This window comes from Rosa rugosa, chromosome 7 (assembly GCF_958449725.1).
Source record: "Rosa rugosa chromosome 7, drRosRugo1.1, whole genome shotgun sequence".
Taxonomy (NCBI): Eukaryota; Viridiplantae; Streptophyta; class Magnoliopsida; order Rosales; family Rosaceae; genus Rosa; species Rosa rugosa.
Genome location: NC_084826.1, coordinates 39318914 through 39324913, shown reverse-complemented (window position 1 = coordinate 39324913; position 6000 = coordinate 39318914). Strand labels below are relative to the sequence as shown.

Genomic DNA, 6000 nt, shown 5'->3' with positions numbered 1-6000 from the left:
GTTCAGTGTACTCTTTAAGTTAAGAGCACCCACATACTTGTATTAGTGTCTCTACACAAATGACAAGAGACATATCATCCTCCATATTGAGCATACATAGTATGTGCTAGTCTTTCCGGATTATCAATGTCCAAGTGATAATCCTGTGACTAGGAACCTTTTAGGATAAGAGTGTGAAAGAGTAAAGGTCTCACACATCTAACTCTTTAGATTACTTTCTCTTTAACTCATATTCCTTGGACCTTGTTCAATCAAATATTAAATATAAGCAATGAATAATAAACTTGCCCTTTTGATTAATAATAATTACAATAATAATTACATCAAAATGATTGTTTTAGGACACAATTCCTTCACACCCAACAGTGTAGCCAATTGTTGTCTCATATGAGGAGGAACACTACCACTAAAGACAACATTACTCTTTTGCAGATTAATCTGCTGTCCTAAGGCATGCTCATACACGTTCAAAATTTCCCGGATACGAGAACAATCTTGAGGAGAGGCATAAGAATAAAGCATGCTATCATCAGCGAAAAGTAAGTGACTAATAACTGGGGCACCATCACAGATACGTAAACCTTGCCACTGCCAATGTAGAGCTCCATTGACTAGTTCTTCCATGTCCACCATACCCATTTCTTAATGCTCAATCCCAACATGAATATGTAAATTCAATCCCAACCAGTCTTCTTCTCTTGACGAACCTTCTGTTCTTCACCAGCTCTCTGTTCTGTTACCAATCCCCCATCAAATTTCACCTCCAAAACAATTTGACCCCACTGATTCGAATAAGAAGGTAGAATCTGTTAGGGCTGTGGATGGGTTTTTAATGCCCGACGAGAAATTACGTGGGGTTTTTCTTCAGAAATTGAAGGGTATAGCTGTAATTGAGCATGCGCTCGACAATGTTGGTGTGGATTTGAGCGTTGATGTTGTTGCACAAGTAGTGAATAGAGGTTGTTTAGGCGGTGAAGCAATGCTTGTGTTTTTTAATTGGGCGATTAAGAAGCCAAATGTAGCTAAGCATGTTCATACATACCATATAATCCTCAAAGCATTGGGTAGAAGAAAGTTCTTTAATTATATGATGCAAGTTTTGAATGACATGAGGAGCCGTCTCGATTTGGAGACTGTGTCGATTGTGATGGATAGTTTTGTGAGGGCTGGACATGTCTCGAAAGAAATCCAAGTGTTCCGAAACTCGGCAGAGTTCGGGTTGGATTGTGATACTGAGTGTCTGAATGTGCTTCTGCAGTGTCTGTGTCGGCGGTCTCATGTAGTGGCTGCAAATTTGTTTCTTAATTCAGTGAAGGGGAAAGTGTGATTCAATGGCACTACGTATAACATTGTTATTGGTGGGTGGTCGAAATATGGTAGAGTTGGTGAGATGGAGAGGACTTTGGAAGCAATGGTAGCAGATGGGTTTAGTCCTGATAGTGCAACTTTCAGTTACATTCTTGAGGGTCTAGGAAGAGCTGATCGGATTGACGATGCAGTTGAGATTTTTGAGAGCATGAAGGGGAAAGGTTGCGTGCCAGACACCATTACATACAATGCAATGATCTCTAACTTTATCTCTGTTGCGAATATTGATGAATGTGTAAACTACTTCAAGAGTATGTCGAGTAATGCTTGCGATCCAAATGTTGATACTTATACCAAATTGATTGCTGGTTTCCTTAAAGCCCGGAAAGTGGCGGATGCACTGGAGATGTTTGATGAGATGTTAAGTCGAGGATTTGTTCCTACTACGGGGACTATAACCTCTTTTATGGAACCCCTATGTAGCTATGGTCCACCATATGCTGCTATGATGATCTACCAGAAAGCAAGAAAGGTTGGATGTAGAATATCATTGACTGCTTATAAGCTATTGCTTATGCGCCTTTCTAGATTTGGTAAATGTGGAATGTTGCTAAACATTTGGGAAGAGATGTAGGAATGTGATTATGCTTCTGATATCGAAGTTTATGAGTATGTAATCAGTGGACTTTGCAACATTGGGCAGCTTGAAAATCCTGTACTTGTCATGGAAGAGTCTCTACGAAAAGGTTTTTGCCCAAGCAGGCTTACCTATAGCAAACTAAGTAACAAACTTCTTGCTTCAAATAAGTTAGAGAGGGCTTATAAGCTATACTTGAAGATTAAAGCTACTCGTCGTTTTGACAAGACACAGAGAATTTGGCGTGCTAGGGGATGGCATTTCTGAACTGACATCTCTTGTGTTGCCAAGATATAATCTTTCTTTCCTTCGTACAGCAAGTTGTTGACTTACCCGCTAGAAGAGTCGTTGTTCTAGTAAGTGCATGTGTGACACTCCTAAAGTTTTGGATAAATGACTGCTTGATACATAAAAGTTCTTATCTTGAGCACTCACATATATCAAGCACTCTATTAGTCATGTATTGCACATAAGCTATAATTTCTGCATGCAGGTATATTTCTCTAGGTTTGCAATTTTGTATTAACTGGCTTTTGACTTTTGTAGGACATTTCATCAGAGATTGGTTTGATAATAGAGTTGTCATCTTATTGGGTAAGTGTTATATTAAGCTTATAATGCTCAATAATAAGAATACATTAGAAGGATTACTTACTTGGAATAGATGATAGCGATGAATCCATTTGGCAAAGAACTTGTTAGAACTCGTAGCTTCTCCTCTGATCAATAGACTGAATGCAATCACTCTATGAGACAGTGAATCTGAATTGCTTGTTGTAATTGATATAGCAGAGCTTAAGTCCCTTATATATATACAGATTAGGAACCTCCCATAAAGTATTCCTAATCCTAATCCAACAATGTAAAGAGCTTCCTGACTCATGTCCTATAGGAAAAGTTTATTCCTTAATACAATAGGTCTGCAATCCTGAACATTTATGATTCCTATATGTTCTAGGCACTTAAACACAACTTACCATATTCTCTCGATTACTTGTTCCACAAAAGTATGACAAGTTATTGAACCAAAGAATTAACAAAGACAAGTCCTAATAATTCTTACATTCTCCCACTGGACTGTACTTTGTTAATTTCAACAAGAATGTCACAAAATTGGATATAGCAACCCTGAAGTGTGCACAAGAGAAAATGTGAATTTCTGGACCTATTTGACAACTCAGTCAGATCAAGACAACACACAAAAGACTATGGAAAAACAGATATTAAGCAAGATCAGCACTCCATAATCACAATGCAGCAATCTTGACCCACAGGAGTTAACTTGAGAACATGAGAATATAAATGAATACATACATAGGCTGCCTTAATGAATCAAGGTCATGCAACATGCATTCTAGCTCAACTAAATGCCATAAATGGCTTACTGATATGAAATTTCATATGCCAAATAAAAATAATTCTGTAATTCTGCATCAATTCGGATTAATTGAATTCCAGCAAAACAAGGCAATATATATATATATATGCAGAATATAATATCTTTTCTGAAAATGGCATGAAGAAAACTTGTAAGGGATTACTGAACGATAAAACTAAATTCATGTTAATGTCAATTAGAAATTCTAAAGATACAAGAAGTTCATATGCCAGTAGCCATCAATGAGAGTAGCATTGCCAAAAAACTCAGAAAATTTGAAGAAATCAAGACTATTTTTATTACCAAGGAAGGAAAAACCTTCAGTTCTTACAAATAATGAACCAGAAATCAAATTTCTTAACATAGAAGGAATACAATAAACGTTTTCTAAATCCAAAACGAAACCACTAGGAAACAAAAGCCTAACTACTCCTACAGCCTTGACAGCCACTTTATTCCCATTCCCAGAGCATATATTTGCTTCATTCTTGTTTGGGGTCCTCTTTCTTAGATATCCCTGCATAGAAGTTATTACGTGAATTGGAGAAGCAGTGTCAAACCACCAAGAGCTACTGGAAACTGACACAAGATTAGATTCTAAATGAAAAACAGGTTTTGAGTTAGTACCTTTTTTAATAAGCCAATCTTTGAAACCTCTACAATCTTTCTTAACATGTCCTGGCTTGCGGCAGAAAAAGCACTTGAGAGAAGTATTCTTGTTTGACTTAAAGTTTTGAGATCCCTGAACAACCTTAGAGGTAGATGCAGAATTTGGCTTGAAGTTATACTTCTTAGGTTTATACTGAGTCTTAGGCTTAGACACGAGGTTCACAGCTATTCCCTTACCCTTTTTGATCCTATCCTCTTCTTGGACGCAGATAGATATCAACTCATTCAGACTCCATTTATCCTTCTGTACGTGTATTGTAGGTGGTCAAAAGCTGACTATACTGAGGTGGCAGTGAATTCAAAACAATGTGAACTAGCATGGCTTCTTCAATAGGAATTTTCAGATCTTTCAATTTTGCTACTATTTCAGTTCCCTTCATAATATATTCTCTCACACTACCAACTCCATCAAATTTCATACTTATCAAGGCATTCATCAAATTTCCAGTTTCAGCTTTCTCTGACTCCTTATACTTAGCAGCTATAGCATCATAAAAGTCTTTGTCTTTTAGGACATGATCGTAGTCTAGTATGTCTAAAGCTAGCTCAATGTCTTGTTTCCACTTCTTGTAATTGGAACCATTCAGCAACACAATTTGATTAATGTTGAAGGGTGTATTCACTGTAAATGACATTAACAGATATTTTAGTATTAAATTTTATTAAGATGCAAACCAAAGCAAAACCAGAAAATAAACTGAAGTTCTAGTTTTGTATGACATGTCTGCTCAGCTGTGGTGCCAAGACTGTGACATACTGAATCACATTCCCAAAACTGAAACAACCAACTGTAGGAATAAGCTAAGTCAACATGTTTGGAGGCATGAAGAACTTCCTATACCATCTGAAAGTGATTATCCCAGCTTGTAATGTGCTGATCTTACACCTAAAGATGCATGTTATTTAAACCTCCTGTGGGAGCAAGAACTACAATCTCTAGGCAATAAAATCACAAGTTTTCTGATATTTTCTATAGAGTTATTAAAATTTTTTAACATATAATTGCTAGGGCAATATTGAATGTTTATTAAAACTTTACATAACTTAGATCAGATGCATAAAGTTTTAAGTGTTTTATGTCGAAATCTTTTAGAGTTTTATGTGAAAGCTTAAGGGATTGTGCAGTTTTGTTTAGCGAAAAAGGGAGAACCTAATCTACACAACCAACAAACACACAAAACAAAACAGAGAAACAAACAGTATTCACATAATTCAACCAACACCTGCAGCAGTTTGACATAAAGGCCTCAACAAGGCTATGGAAATTAAACTTTTGCCGAAGTAAATACTTTTAACTGAATATAAATCTTTTATGAAAACCATCTTTTATGAAAACCCATATGAAGATCAAGTTGAATGAAAAACCGGGAAGCATACCATGAAGCAGAAAGTCAACTTGAAAACTTGATCACCAGCAACGATAAAACTAAGATTGAAAGTCATAGGTTTCTTCAATCATATATGGTGTCAATAATTTTGGAATGAAAATTTTAGGCGGAAGCATGTAATTTGAGTCGGTGGTCGAGAATTTGGGTCAAAGGTTTGTTTCCCCCTTTTAAAACAAAAAACCAAAACGATTCTTGTTTGAGCATAGAGGCTCTGAGACCAAATGTTATATTAAGCTTATAATGCTCAATAATAAGAATACATTAGATGGATTACTTACTTGGAATAGATGATAGCGATGAATCCATTTGGCAAAGAACTTGTTAGAACTCGTAGCTTCTCCTCTGATCAATAGACTGAATGCAATCACTCTATGAGACAGTGAATCTGAATTGCTTGTTGTAATTGATAGAGCAGAGCTTAAGTCCCTTATATATATACAGATTAGGAACCTCCCATAAAGTATTCCTAATCCTAATCCAACAATGTAAAGAGCTTCCTGACTCATGTCCTATAGGAAAAATTTATTCCTTAATACAATAGGTCTGCAATCCTGAACATTTATGATTCCTATATGTTCTAGGCACTTAAACACAACTTACCATATTCTCTCGATTACTTG

At 36.3% G+C, this 6000-nt stretch overlaps 1 pseudogene; it reads left to right on the top strand.

Moving 5' to 3' along the window:
- The first annotated feature begins 673 nt into the window (after positions 1–673).
- Positions 674–2544, top strand: LOC133723283 (putative pentatricopeptide repeat-containing protein At5g43820; annotated as a pseudogene).
- Positions 2545–6000: the final 3456 nt, after the last annotated feature.